General features: G+C 40.3%; 1 long non-coding RNA gene across 13 annotated transcripts in view; it reads left to right on the forward strand.

Moving 5' to 3' along the window:
- Positions 1 to 26,357, forward strand: part of LOC102160458 (uncharacterized) — a 579,515-nt gene that overhangs the window by 318,556 nt on the left and 234,602 nt on the right. For all 13 annotated transcript variants that reach the window (XR_014804287.1, XR_014804286.1, XR_014804291.1 and 10 more), the window contains one exon: positions 18,284 to 18,380. This is a non-coding gene — a long non-coding RNA (uncharacterized LOC102160458). Of the gene's footprint in view, positions 1 to 18,283; positions 18,381 to 26,357 lie in introns of those variants that run through there.

Consider the following 26,357-nt stretch of genomic DNA (forward strand, 5'->3'; position numbering starts at 1 on the left):
ACTGCCTGGAGCAGAAAGAAGCCCAAGTCCTTAGAGGAGGTAAGAGGGCAAAGATGCCGTCAGAGGTAGACAGGGGGTAAACATCCTGCATAAAGGTAACCTTGACATAGAGAATAAAGCAGGCAAGAGTTAAGATATATAGATTAATGATTCAGAGCGCTTGAAGAACTATTACTTTCGTGGGGATGTTTGGTATTTGTGGAAAAGGCATTTTTGAATTGTACCTCGAAAGAGAGCACCTGAAAAGCTGGAGGGGAAGAGCATTTTATTTTATTTTTTTCTTTTTAGGGATGTACCTGCGTTATTTGGAAGTTCCTGAGCTAGGGGTCAAATTGAAGGTACAGCTGCTGGCCTACACCACAGCCACAGCAGCTTAGATCTGAGCCGAGTCTGTGACCTACACCACAGCTCATGGCAACACCAGACCTTTAACCCACTGTTCGAGGCCAGGGATTGAACCCGAAATCTTCATGGATACCAGTTGTGTTCTTAACCCACTGAGCCATGAAAGGTACTCTGGGAAGAGCATTTTAAATAGTGTCATTTCTCTGTAAAGATATGAAGGCATGGCAATCTAGATTATGAACAGAGAATGGCAGATTGTTCAGCTCAGTTGGAATGAAGAATACATAAAGCAGTAATGAGAGCTCAGAGGTTGAGATAATGAAGGATTTTGTATCTCGAGAGCTTGGACTTTATCCTAAAGACAAATGAAAAACCTAATATATTTTCTTCTTACTTCTTCATCCTTACCTCTGGCCAATTCCTGCCTCACTCCTTGTATCCCAGCAATTCCAAACAATTCCTAATCACCCTATATCCTATACACCACCATACCAGTTGGGTTTTTGTGGCTGTCATCCCCTCTGTTTGGAATATCATTCTCATGCCCTTGGGCTCCTTCTTGTCAACTAGTCAAACTCCTACTCAGTCTTTGAGTCAGCCACAGTTCCTCCGGGGAAGAGCCTTTAAAATGAGAGGCATATTACCTTAAGGACACTTATCATGCTGGGAACCAGCTCTTAATTGAGTGTTAGATACTGTTCTGGGTGCTTGCATTATACTCTGATTGATAGGCAGTAAACGCTTATGATAGACAGGCAATAAACACTGAACATAAATAAGCAAATTATATAGTTTTTATAAGATAGTAAGTATGATAAGAAAAAGTGGCTCAGGATATGGGAGTGGTGCAGAAGAGCGGATTACAAGGTCAGAGTGGATCTAATTGAGAAAGCAGAATTTGAGCAGAGACTTTAATTGACCAACTGTTTCAGTTTGCCTGAGACTGAGGTGTTTCCTGGGATGTAGGATTTTCAGTACTGACACTGGGACAATCCTGGGCAAATCAGGATAGTTGGTCACTCTGGAATTGTTTGTTAATATTTGTCCTATCTACTAGTTTTACACAACTTGAGGATGAGCTAGAGAGGCAATATAATGTGGTGGCTAAGATTACAGGCTTCAGAGTCAGACTGGCTGGGTGCAAACCAAGGTTCAGCCATTTGTTAGCATTGTGACCTTGGGCTAGTAAGATTTTAAGCCTCCATGAGCTTCTGTTTCTTCATCTATGAAATGGAAGTAGCTGGTACAAAATAGTCAATAAATGTTGCTGTCATATTTCCTAGTATGGTCCCTGGGGACAGAGTCGATCCTCAATAGATGTTCGTTGAAGGGACAGATGAATAAATGATAATCTAAAGGCACTAGGCTAAGCTATGGACATACAAAAATGAATAAGGCATAACTTCTGCCTTGAAGAAGATCACAATCCGGCAGAGGAGACAAACATGCAAACACTGTATTTTATCATATAACTGCTATCTTTCTCCATGATTGCAATCCTTATTCTCCTTCCAAGATGTACTTCTCTCTCTCTCTCTCTCTCTTTTCCTGAGCATATAACCATCTAAAATATTAACAGTTATTCTCAATGGAATGCAACTCCTTAAAGGCTGGGGCATTGATTTTGTTCCTTGAGATATCTCAAGTGCCTGGAAGAGTACCTCACACCAAGAAGATGCTAAATAATGTTTGATGACTTAATGAATGGAAGTTCCAGTTTATGTCATAAGACTTTAAAGAGGTATAAACAAGATGTGGATGACTTCTTCTTTTGGACCGAGTCCAGGAAGATTCCACAGACAAAGTGGCATTTTAGGTTGACCTTGAAGGACATAGTATTTCTTTAGGAGGAGAAAATAGGCTGGTATTTCAGATTCAGAGTCCAGCAGGAAGACCTGCCAGGATCAGGACTTTCCAGGAGAATGCAGGGTCATGGAAGGCAGAGAGAAGGATTAAGGGGATGACCTTGTAGTATCAAATGTTGAAGAGAATCTGAGGTGGTTGCACATGTGTGAGGTTTAAGAGACATTTCAGCTTGTTGGTGGAAAATGGATCAAAGGATGAAGCGGTGTATGGAGTGTGTGGAGACCATGGTGTAGTTACTCAAGAATAGGAGTGGAGATAAATAGGTAACTTGAGAGAGGATGATCTTACTTTTTAGTGTGGTAATATCACTTGAGCATGTTAGTGGGCTAAAGCTAAAGAGTCAACAGAAGAGGCAAGGATAGACATAGAAGAGGGCACAATTGATGCAATAAGGTTCCAGAAGGAATAAGAAAGGATAACATTTAGAGAGGAGAGGAAGAGGGAGGTTGCTTTTGAGAAAAACTCATTCTCCAAAACTAGAGGTAAGGAGGGAGATTGGGCATCTTACCACTTGTGTGGAATCCAGTAGTGATTCATCAGGTCATGGAAGACAGTATTATTATAGAAACTGAGTCATTATGGGCAACTAAATGGAACTCTCTTTTCTCACTTTATGTTGGATATCAGTTAAGGAAGGTGGCAATTGGGGGTTTTTCTTCATGAGAAATGTTTAGAAGAAAATAATTTTTAAAATTATTGGCAAACACAGGATGTCATATGGGAATTTTCTGACCCAGAATTTGACTCTGACCAAAAAAACCTTTGTGTTTCCAGCCATTATTGAAAGTGATTGCATTTGTCTCCCCTGAGAAGGGTAAATTGAAAGAATATTTTGTTTTTTAAAATTTTGAAGTGATTCAGAAACTTCCTCCAAATTTTAATTCTAATCATCCTGAGTTGCAGAGGTAGATACAGATGGCGTAAAGAATTAGTATTAATGGGTATGGAATTTAGATGTCCCTGGAGAGAGTCTTTTTTTCCAAAAAAATTTCTCAATTCCAGTTGTAGCAAAAGTATTTAGTGAACTGAGAATTTCAGTTATTTAGCTTTTACTTATTTTTGAATTTTGTATTACATCTGAAAATTAACTTCTAGAAATTAGGAAATGGAAGATTATGATAATGAGTAACCTGGGTTTTACAATTTAAATTTTCGCTTATAAATTTTGTATTGGGTGGGTAATCTTTATATTCTCCCATCAGCCAAAGAAGTGGGTTGTCTCTGAATATAACTATTATATTATCAGCCATTATAGTCTTTTCCTCAAGGGCAATTTCTCAAACAAATGATTTCAAAATCAATAAACACCCTGTAGCCTCCTGTTTCAGAATTTACTTATTCATGAGATGCTTATCTCTCTGTAAATTCCCAGGAAGAATTCTTATTGCTTAATCCTGCCATATTGGATTGAATGCTTATCAGTTCAAAATTAGTTCTTATTAAATTTTCTTGGCAACTTTGTAACTGTCTCAAGGGTTTCTCCCCTAGAGAGTTATTCTTACTTTTAAATCTTACATGAGTAGAAATTCATTTTAACATTCTAAAAATCATTAAACATTGGCCTGCCCATTTGCAACGGGTTGCATTTCAATATTAGCTGGGGCAAAGGCCATATGCCCACAAACAGTGCTTTTTAAAGAGATAGCTTTGTACAGCTGCATGTTTTCATTACTAGACACTAACAGTCTCCATCACTGACAGGTAGTGACAAGTTGAAAGGTGAAGCTGGGTAGAGGCTGGTATAGAAATCTTCTCATTTTTCACCTTGAAGGCTGTTTCTGATGTCCTTTTGTTGGGTCACAGGATCATTAGTAGCTTCTCTCCATGCCTAGGGATATGATCTGGTGTCTACAGAATTATATCACCACATACCAGGTAACTAAAGAGGGATGGTCTGTTCTAACCACATGGTTGCGAGAGAGGATGCCTGTTCAAGATGGTGAGCACCTCAGAACTAATGCGCTACTGTGGGCTCATTTGAATAATCTCTCCACTCATTAAACACAGCTGCAAGGCAAGAGGCAGCAGAGTTCAAAAGGCAAGCCAAGGGAATATATTAGTAATAGAATTATAGTTTAAGCCTTTAGGCATGTTTCCCCAATATTTTTGTACTCCATTAATTACAACAAGAACACTTTTGTCACTTACTTGAAAAAAAAAAAGGTTAGAGGAATATTTTGACTAAGAAACGTAAGTAAAATGTATATATTTTGCAAAAGTGTTAGGTAGGCTGCAATTAAATTTTAAGACAAACTCTGGAAGTTATCCAACAAGTCGTTTCCTCATTGTACAATTTAAATCCCTGGTGAGCTGGGATTAGAAACAGTCAGCACAATTTAGCTTCATGAGTCACTTTACCCTCCATGCAGTACAGGGGCGTCTTCACATAGTCTTCAGTGTGAGGATAGCTCTGTGTGTGTGTGTGTGTGTGTGTGTGTGTATGTGTGTGCGCGCGCGCGTGCGTGCATGTGTTTGCTCTGTTGGGTGATTTCTGGTCTAAATCTCACAATGCCTCTTACTCATACCTGCTCAGAATATCACATTTATTATAGGACAAGAAAATACTTAATAGAAGAGAAGTAAAAGGTGAAAACAAAAAGCAAAGATTTCCCTTGGAAGACCTCACTTGAACCATTTATCTTCCTCTCTGCCTGAGGCTTGGGGTCACTTTGGGCTCTTTTGGAGGTGCAGGCTCTCAAGTCTTGTTTTTGCTCTTGATCTGTCCCCACCTCTAATCTCATCCACCACATCATCTTGCCTGGATGACTCACCAACATGACATTTGGAGATATTAGGAATTTGATGTATTTAAATTCTGAATGGTATAACTCTGAATCCAATTCTGTATCCTCCCTTGGGCTGTGAATTGAATTGAGTTGAGTTTTATTACCCCAGGGACGCATGTCCTCTTCCAATACGGAAGCAAATGGCTTTCACTTTGTCAGAGTTTCTGTAAGGATTTTTAAGGATATACTGAATTCCAAAGGTGGAAAACTCCATTCTTTCTCCTCTCCTCACCCACCCGGCTAAATTGACAAAAAGTGAGGGTAGATGTAGCACAATTAGAGGAAGTAGGGAGATTCCATTTCTCTGTTTTCATTCTCACTTCCGTATTAAACTGTTCCTAAAGCATGATGCAAAGTGGTGGCCCAAAGAGGTGGGTTTTTGTTTGTTTGTTTGTTTGTTTGTTTGTTTTTTGCATCTTATTCATCTAGAAAGGTTGCTCTTAGGTGAATTTTCCCAATAACTGGATATAACAAAGTTTGAAGAATAAACTGATAGCTTGTCACTTGCTTTTGGACTGGATTTCTGCCTCTATTTGTGCATAGGCAAGACTTCAGTGTGGGGTAGGCTGAAAAATGGGCCCTCAAAAGAGCTCCACATTCTAACCCCTAGAGCTTGTGAACCTTGCCTTACTGGGCTCTAAAAAAGGTCTTCATGGATGTAATTAAGTTGAGAATCTTGAGATGGGAAGATTCTCCTGGATTATCCAGTTGGACCCTAAATGCAATCACATGTATCCTTATGTGAGCAAAGCAGTGGAAGACTTGAAACACACAGAGGAGAAGCTTGTGTGGAGATGGAACAGAAGAATTTCAAGATACTGGCCTTGATGACTGGAGTGATGTGGCTACAAACCAAGGAATGCCAGCAGCCCTCAGAAGTTGGAGAGGCAGGGTATGAATTTTCCCCTTTAGTCTCTGGAGGGAGTGTGGTCCTGATGACATCTGGATTTTGGCCCAGGGATACTGACTTAGGGCTTTTGGCCCTCAGAACTGTGAGAGAATAAATTTCTGTTATTTTAAGCCAATAAGAAAGTGGTAACTTGTTATAATGGTAGTGGGAAACTAGTAGAATAAGATACTCTTATAACATCTGAACATTAGGGCCCACCAGCCAGCCGAATGAGCCTCCACTGCATATAAAACTTCTATTCTGTGAATGCTCTTCTAGGCTAGTTGGAATAGTCTAGCTGCCTGTTTCATATTCGACATCATAAGCACAAAATATGTAACAAAAGAAAAATAATCCTACTGAATAAAGATGATAGACCAAAAGGAAGATATCGACTTGGTACCTATTAGTTCATCCTTATCTCTTATGTTTGGCCTGAAGTTACCAGTTCTTAGATCTTGGACATTCTTTCTCAGGAAGTACATAGAGAGCATTGGATGTGATGTAACTAATTCCTCTTAGATGAAGATCCAGTTGCTACCATGTTTCTGTTTCTAGTTGCTTGCCGTGTTCTTAGAGAAGGCACCAGTTGTCAACTTTGGTTGCAGAGTTTCAGGTGGTCCAGCAGAATCCTCACTACTGTGTTCCTACCCTTAATGAGGCTCTGACCTCTCACCTGATCCTTAGGGAATAAAAGCAGCCCTGTTTTTTTTTTTTTTTTTTTTTTTAGCCCTGGATTTTAAAGGTCCTTTTCATCAAGGCTGTTAAATCAGAAGTGCAGAGATGAGTCTTTTCATTCGTCAGTTTTCTCTTACGACATCCTACTTTTGGCCCTATGAGTTCCATTTCACTGGGGAGACAAGTCTCAGAAAGAGAATACATCAAAACATCTCTTTGGCTACATTGGCAAAACCAGTCTTTTTCTTATAAGCAAAAGAATCTAGTCACTGGAATGTAAACGTATCTGTATGACTTTACTTCTCTGCGGAGAGGGAGAAAGTTGAATCTCTTGCTGGATAGCCCCTATAGCAAGAACAATGCCTATTTTACATTTTATTCTTCAAGTTTGGAAACCATGAGTGGAACAGTAAGAACTATTACATGTATCTCTAAATATAATTATTACATAGGCAATAAGACTTCACTAATTTAGGATAATGAAGTGAGAGTGGAGGAGGCCATTGACAGCTGATAATCTGGTTGCAGGAAAATTTTAAAGAAGAGCACTTTGGTGTCAACTAGAATACGTATTAGGCAGAAATGTATAAACATATGTTAGTCAGTGGAATAAAGCAAGTTAAATTAATTTAAACATTCTTTCACACTGGACCCAAAAGATACAAATCATTTAATATGAAAGATTATGCCTCTTCAGTGTCTAATTTAACAAATCTGGAAGCAGGTTCATGAAAAATATCTTTCATTTCAAGAGCTTTTGGTTGGATATAACTACTGATTTTAGATTAGGTTCCCTCACCAGTGAAACCCCCAAAAGTTTTTTTCTAGGAATTTATTATTTTGACCTTCTATAAGAGGTCAAATAGGCAGACACCATGTTTGAGGGTTAACATATCTATCCTTTTGTTTAGAACTGAGCTTATTATTATAACCATTGTTTTCACATGCTGCCTGTTTATTCACCTCCTTTCCAACTTCAACCCAACACAATTTTTCTTCTCTCTTCTTGACTCCATCAGAATTGTTCTTGAAAGAGGGTAGCAATGTAGTTGCTAAACCCACTGGGCTATTTTAGTCCTTATTTTATTGAATTGGAAGAAGAGTGTCGTCTGGTATCTGCAGTGATCCCAGTAATATTAACCTGTGTTTACCTGTACCTAGCTTGCCATCTGCCTTGAGAAGACTTCTGCTGGACTGGAACAATTATGGCCCGAAGCCTCCATTACTCTGATCATTGACCCAAGCCTGATCCAACTCCCTGTTCTCCTTTCAGGACCTCCTCAGGGCAGGCCCAGTGCTTTGGACGAGAGTAAGACAGTAAGAGCAACCTAAGTTCTGAGTCCAGGGTAACTCATCTAAGTTCTGATCCTAAGTCAACTTCCTGGGGCACCAGAGGAAGTCCGTGTGTCCTTTGGGCTGACTGCTAGAAACATGAAATAACTACATTATTTCCTAGAGTCTAGAGAACTTTTTCTTTTTCTTCACACTTTAGAATCTTTTACAGTCCATAGCATTTCAAGTCACTGTTAGTCTGGATTGACAGTTACTTCTCTGCAAACTTTGAGTTTCCTTCTGTCAGTCATTTGGGATCACTGTCAACTGAATCTCCTCCTCCCTCAAAGCATCTCCCCAGACTTTTCCTTTGGGTAAAGCCTGCTTGGTTGAATATGACTCCACCCCTATGCTTGTTTTTCACAATAATATCATCAGCATGGGGTGGGAGCATCCCTGTCATTAGATCAACCAGGAGTAGGATTGGTCTTTTTTTTATTTTATTTTTATTATGAGTATAGTTGATTTACAGCATAGTGACATGTATACATGCGTGTGTGCGCGCGCGCACACACACACACACATATACACATATACCTACATTCTTTTTCTCATACTGTCTTCCATCATGGTCTACCCCAAGATATTGGATATAGCTTTCTTTGCTCAGCAGTAGGGCCTCCTCATTGCTTATCCATTCTAAATGTAATAGCTTGCATCTACTAACCCCAAACTCCCCATTTATCCCACTTCCTCCCCTCTTCCCCCTTGGTAACCACAAGTCTATTCTCCAAGTCTATGAGTCTGTTTCTGTTTTGTAGATAGGATCATTTGTGCCATACTTTAGATTCCGCATATAAGTGATGGGAGGTCTTTATTGAACTTTATTAGAATGTACAGTTTAGTCTTTATTGAAATTGACTTTATCCTGCCTAGTTGCTGGGCTGGCAACAATACACAGCAGTTCACACTGCCACCATCCTCTTTGTTTTATCTGTCTCTCCTTGTACACCAGTATACACTCTAAACATACTAATTCAACTCCTTTTACTTCAACTAATTAGCTTCGAAACCTTTCTTTTCTGCCTCTATATAAGAGCACATCTCACATGGCTCATATCACAATGCTGACATTTCCTCTTTTCATCTTTTACACAGTGTTCTCCTGGCTTTTCTTCTACTACTCTGGCTATGCATGATTCTTAAATCTTGGTATTTCTCAGGATTCTTCCCTAAACCCCTTTCTGGTCTCATTCTGTATACCTTCTCTAGGCCATATTATCTATAATCTCGCAGTTATCTGTACTTTCATCTTATCTATACTTTTGATTTTAAGTGCTACTCTAATGACTCCCTCCCTATCCAAGATTCAATCCCTTGGCCCAACCCTAAACCTGTCTATCCAGTTCCCCTCAGATATCACTCCCGGGTACCAGAAACTCAATAAGGCTAAAAAGACACTCAGCATCTTTCTCACAAATGTACACCCTCCTATATGTCTAATCTTGGTCAGTTGTACCATTGTTCAGCCCTTGGTTCAAGTTCCAAACCTGGTCATCATCCTTACTGCACCAATTACTAGATTTATAGGCTAATTACTTATTTGTCTCTCTAAATATCACCTTTATAATCTATAAAATAGGAATAATAATGCCTGTTTCATTAACTGGTACATATATGTATGTAGCAGTCAGCATAGTGGCTGATCTATAATTAATGTTATTTTTTTATTATACTTCATTCTTTCCTTTCCATCAACCCCATATCCAACTGGTCATCAAATCTTCTTGTGCCTATTTCCTAATCTATTTCTACTACAAATGTCTTTCTAATTTACCCACTTCTAACATCCCCATTGCTAGGATTTTAGTTCAAGTCACCAGCATCACTTAGACAAATTATTTCAACTGGTTTCCTTGCCTTTCATCTTGCCAGCTGTCAGTCCATTTTCCACCGTTCACCCGGAATGGTCTTCCTAAATCGCAATCTGGTTATATAACACCTCTGCCTAGAAACATTTACAACTTTCCACTGTCCTAAAGATGCCCAAATGCCTTTATAGGGTCCCCGCTGATTGGCACTTGTTAATCTCTCCTGCCCTATCACCCTAGGTCCTGTCATTTTGAATAACAGTGATAGGCACGCGCCAGTCTCTTTGGTTCCATGTGAACTTTGAGCTTCCTTTTCTTCTTGAAATCCTTACCTCTTTCTCTTTTCCTGGTAAACTCCTATTTATCTTTCAGATCCTGGTACCCAAGTATGGCTTACCTGAACCTACTTATACTCTTGTTTAGCATTCAGATCTCACTTACCACTTCACATTGTGTTGAAATTGCTCATTTACCCTCTCCTGGGATTACAAGATATAATAGATAAAAATACAGGACACTAAGTTAAACTTGAGTTTCAGATGAACAATGAATAATTTTTAGTATATGCATGTCCCAAACAAACCTTTCTTCCCCTGCTAGATTGACATCACTTGAGGGCAAGGGTTATCCTTGTTCTCAACATTTAGCGTTTTGCTTAACCCGCTGTTCACACTTTATTCATTGGCAACAAAATGAATGAACTACTTAATGAAATCTAAACATATATTCATTATTTGTGTATTATGTGTTGGCATGATCCTGAGCTGTCGTTTCGATGCTCCGTTAATCATGAAACACATTCTTCTAGTCCTGTCATCTGTCTTTCATGTGGTGTTGTTGTTGTTGTTTTTGGCCTTGGCTTGATGCAGTGGCTTGATGTGGAGTCTCAGTTCCAAGACCAGAGATTGAACCTGAGCCACAGCAGTGAAAGTGCTAGTCCTAAGCACTACATCACCAGGAACTCCCCTTTCATGTGTGTTTTAAAGCAAGTAGAGAGCTTGGGAATTGGCTACTCCCACCGTAATTAGCTTTTGCATGAATGAATTGAAATGACCAGGTTTGGAATCTTCACTGTGTTGGAATGAAGTTGAAATTTCAATCACAATTTTCATTGAAAAACAAAACAGAAGCAAAAATATAGTTCCACAACTTAACTGCCTTTTCCTTTTTGATCAGTTGGAAGGGCTTTTGTTCACTCTAATACAAGTGTTTTCTGTTCATGCATAGCAAAGACATAATCTAATCTCCAAGGTTTATTTGAAAAAAAAAAAAAACTAGATGTGAGAAGGCAAAAGGGTTTGAATTTTTATTAATTTGGGATGCAGGTTCACCTGAGATTTAGTGTGCAGGTCTCTCAGAGGAACCCTTTCAAAATAAAAGCATAACTAAGGGAAAGTTCATAGACATTTTCCAACCTGTGAATTCACAAGGCTGAGTTAGCCAAACATTCACATTGTGCAGATTGAATGGAATAGAAGCAAACCCAGTTTCAAGGTAAATTCTTCATGCTTTGAACTACTCAATGCCTTCCTTCTAGAGAGAACAACAGAAGCCCTCAGCTATTATATAAAATCTGAGAATACCATGGGATCTGAACCCTTCACTCTCTCCTGTGATTGGTCAATGCCTCTTTCCTTCAAAGATGCTTATTCAGTGGTCTAGTTTAACAAATAAAATGCTGCACTTCTTTCAAAAAAGGGACAAAACACCTTACTATATTTTCCAATATGCTATACTCCAGCTGAGGAACCATAGGAATCACACCCTAGAATGTTCTGCAAATGAGATGAAACAATACATTTCAAACTCACTAAACAAATCTTTTACTGTTCTTGGTGAACAATAATACCAAATCTTTTTGGTGGCTGTATGGTTTACACACATCTGAGACCGAAAAAGCATTCTACAAGAAAAGAAAGGCATACTCCAGCCATGTTTCCCAGGGGATTAAACACATTAAAATCAAGAGGCACTCTCATTGTAGGATTTAATTGAACTATTTTTCAGTAGCTGGTATTTAGTTTGCTTTATTTATATTTAATGTAGCTGTAAGTAGGAAGACTGTGAATTGGGTCTCTGGGCTCATCATGCTGACGTGTTCAGGATGAAACTCGGGGGCTCTGCATAGTGGAGTTCTGTGGTCAGATCAGCACGGAGTTATTGAGTTTACGAGGTTGAGGATGGGCCATGTCAGTGTACACTTTTACAGAGAAGGAAAGGAAAATTACACCTGGAGGCAACAAGAGTCAAAAGAGTAATTTCCAGTGAGTGAGCAAAATGAAATCCTGCAGGAGATCAAGTTTGTTCTTGCCAGGAGGTGTCACTGTTGTCAACACACATTACCTGAGATGGAGGGAAGATAGAGGCATTGGCTAACATCATTTGATAATAACGGAAGACAGTTTTTCAGAATTCCTCCTTCCCCCTTTCCTTCCTCTCTCCTCCTCCCTTCCTCCCTTTCTTCTTTCCTTCAGTGCTTCAGTTTACATCCTCTATCTCTGTTACATGCAATGAGTATATTAAAAATGCTCTTATTAACATCAGGAGGGAACAATACAGTGCCGGTGGAAGAATGGAGAGGAATTCATGTAGTTTTGGGACTGCCAGTTCAGATACATATAGTTTTTCTCTCTCTTAGTTATGACAGTGATTTTAAACTAATGAAATTCTAATACCTTAAAGTTGTGGGAACTGACCCTTTTGCATCTCTCTATTCCTGCACAGCTCAGGAAAATTTATCTATAATTATCTAGAAATAATAGGTGGAATGGATGGTCTTAGTTCACGCTCTGTGCTGTTATTTAGGTTTTCTAAAATGGCATCAGAAATGTTTCAGTTGTTTTTACTTTTTCCCAGGCTCTGAGGTCAGAGTTTGACTGGCTTTATGTAGTCCAGCCACATAGTCTTTATGTAGTCTAACCACATCGTCTTCTTTGGCAAGTTATTTACTCTGCCAAAGCCTCAGTTTCCTCATAAAAAAGTAAATATAATAACACACCTATTCTTATTGGAATTTGGGAAGAATGAAGTGAGAATAAATGGGACAATATATACAAAGCACTTTACACAATGCATGCTATATATAGTTAGAGTTCAGTAATGGTCAACACCATTATTAAATATTAATACTGACACCTGGGAAAGATGATGATGGAGAGGTCATGGCAGAATCAGAGAGTCATACTGTCTTCCATGCCTCCCTAACTTGACTGTCAGTTGTCCCTGTGGCGTTTGGAAAAGACCTTAGACACTTACTTTTCTTACCTGGCTCTGCTCTTCATTTGATTGATTTTTACAGAACTTGTTGATGAGGTTTTCTGAGGCATCATCCTTTTGTTGGAAGATGATGAGTTGCTTTTTCTCTCTCTTCTCTGCAAGTCCAAATTCTTCCCTTCCTTTCAAGATCAAAATCATCTTCTATCTTCCATCTCTCTTCAGCTGAATTTTTGTAGCACTTGGAGTCTATATTTAAAAGCTTGATTACTATCATTATTCTTCCCCCACCCCAGTACTGTGAGGTGTGCAAACCCTAGTTTCTTAAGTAGCTTTTCTGTTTCTTAACGGTCATAAGGACACTTGTGTTTTTCCTGGATTACCTGTGGTACTCAGCTTAGTTCTGAAGTTACAAGAGGGATTGAATGCAGTTGTGTCACTGGTTGATTTATTGAGAGTTCGGAATGTCAGGGAAATATGTTGAGGCAAACACAAGCAAGTAGTTTTGCAAGTCTAAGTAAAATGAAGGAAGTCAATTGGGACTTGGGATTAAGGGTGGAGAGTAGACTTTGAGAGAAGTCAGAGGGACCAGGTCTGGCAGTTTAAGTCCTGGAGGAAAAAAAAGAATTTGGATATGACTGATGGTTAAAGGTAGCCTTACATGGAAGAGATAATGGGTTCTATAGAAAACAATACTGGATTCCTAGATTTGGGTTCTGAGCCTGTCACTCTTGGTTGTGTGCCCTTGAGAAAAGCATGTAAACTCTCCAGGCCCCTGTTTCTTTGGTTATAAAATGAGACTATTGGATTGGATGACATCTAATTCCCCAACTGCTTCTAAAACCACATTTCTAAGATGGGAGAGGAATAAGCTACTTTAGACAATGTAGAGTAGACAGATTCCTGGGATTCCAGGGATTCAGGGATTCTTTTTCTGTCCCCAAGGGTATAAAAGAAATAGTGTGGGTTGAAGCACTGAGCCTGCTCTGTCCTAGACTCACTGTGTGCTATTCATCCAGCAAATGTTGATAGAGCCCTAAAACATGCCAGGCATGGGGCTAGAGGTGGATGAAAACGACATAGCTCTGCCTCTTGAGATTTACAACCTCGTGGGAGAAAACAGACATAGAAATGTAAAGCTACACCTGTGATGAGTGCTAGCAAAGGACACATAAATGATAGGTGAAAGGGATCTGACTTGGACTAGCATCTGGGAAGGCTTCTGAGTGGAAATTATTTAGGGGAAGAGCAGATGGAGGGAGAGAGCATGTGTGATGATCCTTTGGTGAGTGGTAGAATGGCAAGACTGGGAAATAGAAGGGTGCAGGTGTAATTTAGAGAACTGAAGAGGTGATTTAGATAATGTGAGTGGGCTGGGTCAGGTTAGGGGGGACCTTGTCGAACAGGGTAAGAACATTGTTTATGTTAAGAATGGTAAGAAGGCACGAGTGGGGGAGTTGGGTGATCAGCATGGTGGTAAGTGGATATGAGCAAGGCTCAGGTAGGTGCACTCAGATCAATAAGGAAGAATCCCAATAAGGGATAGCTACGTCTTGGTCTAAGGAGGTGAGGCTAGAAGCAAAGTGACATAGCCCTATGGCTTTCAGCTTCCTCGCTGCAAAAGAAGGGCTGGACTCAATGCTAGGAGGCTTTCTGGTAATTTATGTGGTTTGATGGAATGGAAATACTTTGAGGAAGAGTGTGTTGCTCTGTGAACAGGTGATTAGTGTATAGATATGCATTCACACATGCTGCCTTTTGGGTGGGGCCTTTCCCTGGATGTGGGGGGTTCTCTTATTTTATTTATTTATTTATTTATTTATTTATTTATTTTTGGTCTTTTTGTCTTTTCTAGGGCCACACCCATGGCATGTGGAGATTCCCAGGCTAGGGGTCTAATAGGAGCTGTTGCTGCCAGCCAATGCCAGAGTCACAGCCACTCCAGATCCAAGCCATGTCTGCGACCTACACCACAGCTCATGGCAACGTGGGATCCTTAACCCACTGAGCGAGGCCAGGGATCAAACCCGCAACCTCATGGTTCCTAGTCAGATTCATTAACCACTGAGCCACGACAGGAACTCCAGGTTCTCTTATTTTTTTGGCCATGCTGGTCATGTGGAAGTTCCCAAGCTATGTATCGAACCCACACCAAGGCAGTGACCTAAGCCACAGCAGTGACAACACTGGATTTTTAACCTGCCAGGTCACCAGGGAACTCCTGGAGGTTCTCTTAGAACTCCTCAGATGAGACAGGCTTTACACCAGTGCTTCAAACTTCGTTGTAGAACTTTGACAACTGTATTTTAAAATTTTTACTCTGAATCAAAATATAACATAGGATGAGAGATTATTTAATTTTCCTCTGACTTAAAACCTTCTTTTTTTGTTTTGAAATCCGTATACTAGAGACAACAAAACAAACCATTTCATCTACTAGCTTTAATTCTGGCTCCACTGGAAGAAATAATGAGAACACTTTGGAAACATTTTCCCTCAGGAAGCATAAATCCCATGAAAATCTCAAGAATTTTATACCATGACTTAAGGCTTCCTAGTATAACAAGAAAAGGAACAATCTATTGTAAATTTTACAGCCTTTCCCCTGACGATAAAAATATATGCTCACTGCAGAAAATTTCAGAAGGTACAGACAACGGTAAAAAAGAAAATTAAGATTGCTCATAAATGCATTACCTATAAATAAATACTATTTAACATTTTCATGTATTTATGACCCATTCTTTCTTACCAGTATAAATCTGTGAGCATATTTAGACATCTGGATATATGCATCCTTCTTTTGCTCCTGCAGGGTGGCATAATATTTAGGATGATGCCATTAGTTAGGCTGCCCTTGTTCAAATTTGGGTAGATTGAGGAATTTTCTACTTTCCTAAGCCATGGTTTTCTCACCTGTAAAATGGGCATAACGATCATGCCATCCTCTAGGACAGGTGGAAACTGAAGGAGATAAAGTATGTAAAGGCTTTACTAATGCTTTCATCTGCATTAATAAATATGTTATTTTTGTTGTATTATTTTACTTCATAGTTTCTGTTATCTTAGATTTTCTTCTTTTTCCTTTGTTCTTAGTTGCTTTCAGTTTCTCTTGTGATTTGGAGGGTATGCAATCTATGTTTATTTCTAATGGCCGTCTTTGACCTATTTTAAAACCTTTCTCAGTCTCTCTCTAATTGTCAGTCAATAATGAAGTGGTACTTTTTGACCTTTCCCAACCATGAAAAATATGGGCTGTTTTAAGGGAGAAAGAACCACTGAATATTTAGGGGACCCTCAGGACATCTGGTTCATTCTATGCATGTGTTTCCTCACTTTTCATAAGAGGTAGACTATTTATCCCACCCAAAGATGAGGAAAGGGAGGCTTACAGTGGTAAGTAACTTGGCTATTGTTGCACAGTTTTAAGGTATGGAGCTAGAGGTCTGATCCAATTGTTTTTTTTTTACTCAAAACCTTTTAATTCCTGGCTGGTTTCCTCAGTATCAAGTGGTCACTGAATTTCTGTTTGAACACCACTGGAATGGAGGACTCACCACTTTTGCAGTCAGCCTAAACCAACTTGAGCAGCTCTATGAGTCTTTCCTTGTACCAAACTGGAGTTTGGTCCTTCCATCTGCCTCCCCTATGGTCTGCTTCTCATTGCCTGTAAGATAACACTAAAGTATTTTGAATAGTCAATAAAATGTTTATTAATTCTTATTACATGCTTGGATTCAAAGCAAGTGCTATGAGGTTATAAACCATGATCTTTGCTCTTAAGTAGCCTTTTGATGACATAAGGTCAAAATATAAAAATAATTAGAAAACAACAGGAAACTGTAAAAAATTAGGGTAAAAATATATTGAGCGAATTATCAGCTTATGAAATTGAAAGTTCAACAAAAGGGAAGGAAAGCACGGGGGTGCAATTGCCATTAAGGTTTATCTCAGTCCCATCTCTTACTCTATCTGAAAAGATGTAATTATAATCAAGACTTGGGGATTCGAAGTGCATTATTAGGATTAAATGGCAATGCAGTAGCAAAAGAAACTTCTTCAGGGTCCTTGGATGTTTGATGTAAATGTAAAATAGATTCCACTAAAATAATAAATGTCAATATAAAATCCATTGTTTCCAATTACTGCCACTTCACAGACTTTAACTACCTAATTTAGCCAAAGCATGAGGGGAAAATATTTTGCACTTGAAAATGTAAATTAAAGCATTTTCCAATGCAGCAACAATGTTGTATTATTGAGGTTGGCAGACCTCCGCTCCATCGCCTATGGTCCATTACCCTGGCCCAGCGCCTTGGAGCTTATCGGGACTGCAAGGCATTCTTTGCTTCAGACTCTGTCTCTTTGATAAGGGTTATCACTTGGCGAGATATAGAAATCTCCTATGTGCCAACTGGGGGCTTGCACCAGAAATTCATGATAACGTAAGGGGCATACTGATGGGTTTTTTCAGAGCCTCATTTTTTTTCTTTACTGGGATATGTTATTTCCATCAAAGCCTTTGTGAACTTCCTGGCAATAAAGACACAATGCTTCTGCTTATTCAAGGTCCTTCTTGAACCAAGTTTTAGGTTCTTTAGGTTGCTCAGCTTGGAGAATAGTCAAGTTGACCCATCCTCCAGGGAGTTTATTTTAAGGAAAATGAAGCAAGTCATCTTCAAGATGACTTGTATCTCTCTCATGAGCTAAGAGGTCTTTGTGACTCATGGCTTCTCCTTGCATATGCCCCATTCTCCCTCAGTATTAGCCATAGTCTCTGTTTTCTCATAATGATTTGCACAAAGCGTGGGATTGCCTTTATCTTGGAGTCTACCTGGTAATACTAGCTATCACTTGCATGGCACTAGCTATATGTCAGCTGTCATTCCAGATCCTTTCCATAGTCATATACTCTTTGAATCTCTATGCTATGATCATGCAAAGTCAGGTTCTATGATCATCCGCCTTTTACAGATGAAGACTCTGAGATTCAGGGAGGTAAAGTACCTGGCCCAAGATCACACAGGTAGGAACTAACAGAGCTGGCACATGAATATGGGCCATCTGACTGCAGTCTTTATTTCTGACTGTAATCTCCCTCCTAACAGTACTCTTTCAGTTTTAACGCCAATGGGCACTGCCTTATTCTCTCAGTATTTCTAAGTTCACGTTCTGCTAGAGACTGGATGCTTATGTTCCTTCTCAAATTCACATGCTGAAATCTTACTACTCATTGTGATGGTATAGGAGGTGGGGGCCCTTGGGAGGTGATGAAGTCTCAGAGGTGGAGTTCTCATGATAGGATTAGTGCCCTTATTAATATTATTAATATTATTATTATTATTATTCCCTCCTCCATACAGGGTCACAGTGAGGAGATGGCTATCAGTGAGGAAGGGGGCTCTCATCAGACAAGAATCTTCCAGAACCTTGATCTTGGACTACTTGGGCTCCTGAACTGTGAGTAATAAATATTTCTACATCAGTAGGTCTATGGTGTTTTGTTACAACAGCTGAAATGGACTAAGACAGGTATCCAAGGAAAAGAATCTGATTGGCTCAGTTATTCAGTCTGTGCCTAGTTGTATCTTAAGACGCAAGCCCTGGTCCACCCAGCTGTGCAGCTGAGTAGGGTGATTGGGTCACATGGTTTGAAATGTGGCCATCTTGGACTTCCTTGTCAAAAGGGCCATAAAGAGGGTATGGTTGCCTAGATCAGATAGTGGAGGAGTAGATCCTGTTAACAGGCCTCCTATACCCATTGACACTATTTTTGACTTGTAGGATTAAAATATTTATATGTATCCATAGGCTTGTTTCTTAAAGTCACTGAGCCTATGAGCTTGGATATCTGTCTGTCCAACTTTTGAAGTGTTCATCCATATTATTGCTGTCTGGTTTAGAAGCAGGCATATTGCACCGTTCCAGAAAGCATGTTGCCTGCTGGCTTGTTTAACATGATCCCTGTGGAGCCCAGCACAGCCCACCACATTAGCACATCAAGCACTACCTGCTCATAAGTGATGTGTGGAGTACAGAACAGGAAAAAGAGAGTGTCTCAATCATAAACAACTTATAACCTCCTTGAGGAGAGAAGTCTCATGCACTGAGACACAGAACAAAACAAATCCTTCTTGATGAAAAGAAAATTCCGGCAACATTTAGCAAGTACTCTGCTGGGTGTTTCCACAAATGGTACCTCAATTGATCTTCACAATAACTGTGAGATATATGCCTCATGCTCATTTTTTCAGATAAAGATATCATGAGATGGTAAGCCTTCTCTAAGACACAGTTGATGTGACAGAGGTATGGTCCTCAACTGTGGGTTGGCCTCACTTGTCTCCAGTGAGGACATGCCTCCAAAATCTTCTGTTCCAATGTGGCTTACTCCCAGCCAGAATGAGTCTCATGGTTTTTCTTCTTTTCTACAACTTCCTCTGAGAGCCACCCAGATATGGTACTGGTTTAGCAAAGCTTATTTCTGAGGACAATGAAAATAGATATTTTGGTATAACAACATTCTGAAAACCTTTGTTTTGGGTTTTGCTTTGTTTCATAGACAAGAGAATCAGGTGTGGGCTGGAGTTCAGTTCTTTCAGGCAGATCTCAGAGGAGTACTGAGTTGAGGTCTAGCTAGATACAGAATCTACAGGACAATGACTCCTGAGCTGTGTTCAGCTTGCTTTGCCTCTCTTTAGCTTAGGCACTAAGTGGAAACTTGGATAAGGCTCAGGATAAATCCCAGGTTTGTGTGATCCCTTCTCTGGTGTTTTACATAATGATTAAGAACTTGGACTTAGGTGATGGATAGATCCAGGTGTGGCCTTAGCTGTCACACTTATCAGCTCTGTGAGATGAGGAAAATTACATGACATCCAGAAACCTCATGTGTCTGACATGTGCTTGATAGATGGTGTCTATTATCATTAGTTATTATCATTTCTCTCTCTCATTTTCTAGGTCCTTAGTTCCTTCCCCCTTAAGACTAGCATGCCCCTCCCCCCCCATTATCATGACAACCACAAAACACTCTCATACATTTCCAAATGCCTGCTGCTGCTGAGGGCAGTTCACCCCTGGCTGAGAACCACTCCTGTGAGATTATGGATAGGAAGAAGGTTGGAGCTGCAATCACCTGAAGGCTCAACTGGGGCTGGAAGAGCTTTTCCAAAGTGGCTTGGTCACATGGTAGTACATAGATACTGGCTCTTTATAGGAGATTACGGTTCCTCTTCACGCAGACCTCTCCACAGGGCTGCTTGTGCTCTTATGATGATGAAGGGCTTCCCCTAGAATAGGCAATCCAGGGGACCCAAGTGGAGGATGCAGATGTCCGTTATGACTCAGCCTTGAAAGTCGCACGTGGTCACTTCTTCAGTATTCTGTTGCTGCTGTAGGTCAGCCATGATTCAATATGGGGAGGGATTATACAAGGATGTGTTACCAAAGATGAAGGCAAAGGGAGGCTGTCTTGGAGGCTGGCTGAAAAAGAAGCAGAAGAGTCCGGACTAGTCCATTATGGTGACAGCCGTTTCTACCATAGGTTAGATTTTATACCACGGGGCTGTTCTGATCACCGAGATAACCAATATTTGTTCTTAAGGTAATTGCCATCATTCATCAACCATCATCTTTTTGGAGGTAAAATTCACATAATATATTTCTCTTTCTTTTCGTCACATGCATAATATACAAATGATTCATGAATAGAGCAGTTCCCTTTTCATCGAAACAGTTTTTTCACTAGTTTAAGTTCTTTACATGTGAGCAGGGAGGGGAGAGATGATGAGTTGAAAAAGTTGATAATAAAGTTCCAGGATGGTTTCTTCTACTCTCCAGGTTCTGCCGTCTTCCTAGTTCATAGGTGAAGTGATTAAAACGAGAGGAATGGAATATCTGGATTTCTAGCTCTGCATTTTCCACATAAACTGTGTGATCTTGGTCACTTAACATTGATGAGTCTCTGTCCTCATGTTTAACAAAAGGGGTCAACATTTTTATCTTATATGAGGTTATGAGGATTCTACAACATAATGCCTTATAAACCAGAAGATGCTATTTGTTGGTTCAGGAAAATAATCATAGTATTGGCTTGAGAATCAGAAACTAGACTAGGTTCTTAGCTTTGTCATCAGTGGGCCACATGCTTTTGTGATTATTTATCCTGTTTGAGTTAGTTTCCTCCTCTGTAATGCTGATTTAATAATAATACGCCCAACTTCATGCAGACGTAAAGTTTAGATAAAATGCTGCTGAGACTGTAAGTGTGAAACAGGTGTGAGCTGGGTCCTGTGGATGCAGTGGTGAAAAAGATGTCATCAGTGTCTTCTTAGAGCTTAGAGCTTGTGGGGGACCCAGCAAACAGGCAAGAAGTCACAAAACAGTGTAGCGAATGGTGTGGGTGGGCATGCAGCCACTCTGGGAGCATGTAGGAGAGGTGCCTAACTCAGACCCGAAGGGTAAAGACAGGCTTTCGTGAGGAAGTAAGATCTAAGGAAAGACCTGAAAATTGAGACGGAGTTAGGTTAAGGGAGGTAAGTGTGGAAAGAGTGCTCAGGGGGAGGAAAGGGTCTTCGTAAAGAAAGAGAGGTAAGGAGTTCCCGTCGTGGCGCAGTGGTTAACGAATCCAACCAGGAACCATGAGGTTGCGGGTTCGCTCCCTGCCCTTGCTCAGTGGGTTAACGATTCGGCGTTGCCATGAGCTGTGGTGTAGGTTGCAGACGCGGCTCGGATCCTGCGTTGCTGTGGCTCTGGCGTAGGCCGGTGGCTGCAGCTCCGATTCGACCCCTAGCCTGGGAACCTCCATATGCCATGGGAGCGGCCCAAGAAATAGCAGAAAGACAAAAAAAAAAAAAAAAAAAAAAAAAAAAAAAAAAAAAAAGAGAGAGAGAGGTAAGAGACCACCCAAGATGGTCAGAAAATCATTTAGTGTGGTTGAGCTAAGAGGCAGAGGCAGAATAGTAACAAATGAGCTAGAGGCTTAAAGAAATGATAGCTCTTAAATCTCTTTCTTTTAAGAATACTAAGACTTTGCCTTGGATTTTATCTTTATTTTTTTTTTCTCTTTTTGGCCGAGCCAGTGGCATGCAGAAGTTCCTGGGCCAGGAATTGAACCCATGCCACAGCAGTGACCCAAGCCACAGCAGTGACAACCTTGGATCCTTAACCTGCTGCACTATAGGGAATTCCTGCCTTGGGTTTTATCTTGAAGGCAATGAAGATCCCCTGAAGGATTTTAAGGCGAGGAAGATAAGTCAGATTTGCATCTTAGAAAGATCGCCGACATCATATTTCTCAATGAGGCTGCCATTGGCATTTTGGGTGGGACAATTCTCTGTTGTGCAGATCATTCCAGGTGTGGTTGGCAGGTCGATGGATCCCCAAGGGTGTCCATGTTCAAATTCCTAGAATCTGTGAATATGTTATATTACATGGCAAAAGGGACTTTGTAAGATGGGACCTTCCACCTGGGAGGTTGTCCTTGATTACTTAGATTGGGTGGACCTGATTTAATCACATGGGCCCTTAAAAATGGAGAGGAAATCAAAAGTCAGAGAAGGATGTGGCAGAAGAAAAGGCAGAAAACATAAGGTGTAAGAAGAATTCAACCCTTCATTATCTGCTTTGAAGATGAAGGGGGGCATGAGCCAAGTCATGTGGGAGACGCTTGGAAGATTTGAATGCTCCCTGCTGAGAGCCAGCAAGGAAACTGGAGCTTCAGTCCTACAATCCCATGGGTCTGAATTCTGCCAACAACCTGACTGTGCTTGGACAGGGGTCCCCCCAGCTCTCCAGGGCCCTACTAAAACCTTGGCTTTAGGCCTTTAGTCTTTTGTCAGACTTCTGACCTACAGAACTGTGAGATAATAAATGGGTTTTGTTTTAAGCTGCTAAGTTTGTGGTATTTCATTACCACAGCAACAGAAAATGAATACACTAGGTATTTCAGTGTCCTTGGTTCCTGCCCCCTTAATGCTAGCGTGTTTCCCCCACCGCATATTATCATGACAACCCCAAAATACTCTCCCACATTTCCAAATGCCTGCTGCTGCTGCCTGCAGTTCACCCCTGGCTGAGAACCACTGCTATGAGAATTACGGTTAGGAGAAGGCTGGGTGGAAGGCAGAGGAACCAGTTAGAAAGTTGTTGTGATATCTAAGCTGAGGAGTGAAATGGCCTGAAGGGACATAGTGGAAAAATTCATGGGAATAAAGAAGGGGATGAATTTGAGAGATAATTAGGAGGCAGAACCAACAGGACTCAGCGGTGGCCTGATTGGCACTGGTGGGGAGCCATCTCCTCTGTCCCTATTGTCTCCTACCACCACCACCTTCTACTCCCCTCATCACGATGCATCTAAAAGTGAAGCATTTCTGCAGGAACGTGACTTCCCTTCCAGTGAGCGAGAGGACACACTCTCAGAGCCATCAGTAATTTGTACCGGGATCAGCCAATGAAGGAAAATGACAGTGGAGCTATTGCAAACCCCAAAGGCCCCTTATGCCCTTATGGCCAAAGGCACCCGGTTGGTGAAACACAGTAATTGCTTGAACAATTTTCAGCTACTCCATGTTGCAATTGACAATAGGAAATGAAGAGAGATTTTTATGCCTCCCAACAGAAGTGAGTCAGGCAATTCAAATGGCCGAAATGCATGCTGGACCAGAGTTTTTGGTTTTTTTGGCTAAGCCGATCAAACTCCCGTGTTCTAGTTTGAAAGTATTTCACCCCAGAGATTTTTATTTATACTTTGTCCAAAAGGGCCTGTGCCCATACTACACCCATGTAACCAACTCCCTCCCTTCTGTGAAATACTTGGTCTTGTTTCTGTTTTCCGGCCTGGACTGTGGTGAGGTAGGGCACACAACACACAACACACAACAGGCCTATTTCAAACAACATGTTTGTTTTCTCACTGGAGGTGTCTCTAGTCCTAATCTAGTTTATGCTGATTCTTCATCTAGTGACCAGGAAGGCCAACACTGCATCATTAACCCTAATCTTGGGAAGATGAACACTACGGAGTGTATAACCAGTTACCCAAGACATACGCAAGTGTCATGGGAACTTTATAAAGTTGGTTCTAGGTGAGAAATGAAAATTCCTCTGGCTTTTTCATTTCTTCCAGTGTTCTTTGAAAGCAGCCATGTGACCTAAATGAAACATCAGGTCAAAAATAATGATTCAACATAATTCATAGGTCATGATAGAGAATCTAAGTTTTTTTGTGCTCTTTCATGCATAGGCATTGATGAAATCTGCAGGTTTTCTTGGCATCAGCACTTTAGGTGAGGTGTTCAGTGTGTAATATGAAAGCTAATGGGCAAATACGTAATTCACATGAAGGTTTTGCCTGTCAAAATCCAATTAATGTTGACCACACTCTCCCATCCCCAATAGAATAGAATGGCTTATGGTGTGGGGTAGTTTGGCTCTGGGTCTGATGAAATAAAGCATTTTCTCCCTTTGGCTTTTTTTTTTTTTTCTTTTTTTTTTTTTTTGGTCTTTTTGTCTTTTTAGGGCTGTACTCCAGGTATATGGAGGTTCTCAGGCTAGGGGGTCTAATTGGAGCTGCAGCCGCTGGCCTGTGCCAGAGCCACAGCAATGCGGGATCCCAGCAGCATCTGTGACCACCACACCTCAGCAACACTGGATCCTTAACCTACTGAATGAGGCCAGGGATCGAACCCGTGTCCTCATGGATGCTAGTCAGGTTTGCTAACCACTGAACCACAAGGAGACCTCCCCCTTTAGCCTCTTGATTAAAGTCCATTTACATAGATTCAATTCTGTTTCTTAAAGATAAAGCTATTTTATGTTTAAATCATTATAATAATGTCAATTTTCAGATTTAGCCTTCAAGCAGGAGAACCCAGGGCTGATTCTTCTGGTTGTTTTCTATACTTATCCTGCTTTGGAGTCATTTTTAGTTGAAGAGACCATCTTTGTGCTCTGCCCAGGCACTGAGGAAAAGCCAAGGACAGAAAGCAGGCTTCCCTGTCACATGTCCTCAGGGTCATTTTCCTAATTCTGACTAGGTATCAGTATGTGCGATTTTATAATTATAGCTATTTATTTGATTCTGGATGGACAAATCGGCTTGCAAGCGGAAGGAATGTTTTATGTCAAGATGCTCTAACTTTGGTTGGCAATTACCTTCAGAATATTTAGGAATGGTGACAGCCATCTTTCCATTCTTGAATATATTTCTGGCCTTGTCAGAGCTTCAATCCCAAAAAGGGAGGGAGAAATCTCCTACATAAAATGAAGTAGCTTATAAAACTATAGAATTGGGATTTTTTTTTCCCTATAAAAGAAAATCCATAATTGACAAAATATCTCACAAATCATTCCCCCCTCCCAGTGTCTTGCATTTTGCATGTGCTTGGCACATGCATAAATTAAGTTTACAGATTCTGTAAAGCAGTTCCTCCTGCTCTGAATCTAATGCCAGTAATTTTTCAAGGAAGTCAGCAAAATGTAGCCCAAGAAAGAAAATCCTGCCATTATTTTTTAACTCTATTGTTTTTTATTCAATCTGCTACTGAACTATGACTAAATCATTTACTATTCATATTTAATTTTTAATTTTGTGGTATTCTCCCCTCCAAATGAGGTCGAGTCCTAAATCCTCATACCCTAACATCCCAGCTGTACAGTCACAGAAGAGGTTTGTTTCAGTAAAAATGATTACTGGTGTCTATAATGGAATTGTAATAACTCAATACTATTTTATAAATTTTTGATTCACTCTGCATTTTTTATTTGACAGCTTGCCAAGTTCCAGTTTTTATCTGATCATCTTTGCATCAATAATACATGAAACTGAGATCTTTTGAAAATAGGATACTTTGTCCTCCCTCTCATTGAATGCTTTGCTTTTGCCAGCAAAAATATTGATTTGGATTTAATAATCTATAGTCCTTCTGGTTTGATCACACTTAGTAGGAAACCCCAGAAAGAGCCATGGCCACAACATGGAATCAATTGCTCTTCTTTAATAAATGCAATCATTGAGCACCTGATCCATACTATTGCTTGTTATGTGCTATTAATTAAAGGTTTTAACTCGGTGGAGATTTGAATATCTCTGAGTTTCCCTTTTCAGATCCTTTCAACCAAAAAAATGACGATCAACAAAATCTATGCTATAGAAAGATGATGCTTCTGATTATAACTTTTTGTCACCTCCATCAGCTCCCGTTGTGTTACACTGCCTTCCAACCACTGCAGTGGTGTTGCTGATCTCAGTCTGTTCTTGCCTGCAGCTGTTCACGTTAAAGACCATGGTAGTAACAGGTCCATCCCATCACCTGTCTCCAGGATCGTTATAAAAAATTGGCATCAAGAAAAGAAAATGACTAGGAATTGGGAGGGATCTCCAGTCACACATCTTTATCCATTGTCTTATTTAGCATTTGCAAAGAATGCCAT

The sequence above is a fragment of the Sus scrofa genome, chromosome 5, assembly GCF_054392235.1.
Source record: "Sus scrofa isolate SSC_HxYL_T2T_F1_AM1 chromosome 5, Sscrofa_HxYL_maternal_Yorkshire_Landrace_v2.0, whole genome shotgun sequence".
In the NCBI taxonomy this organism is placed as follows: domain Eukaryota; kingdom Metazoa; phylum Chordata; class Mammalia; order Artiodactyla; family Suidae; genus Sus; species Sus scrofa.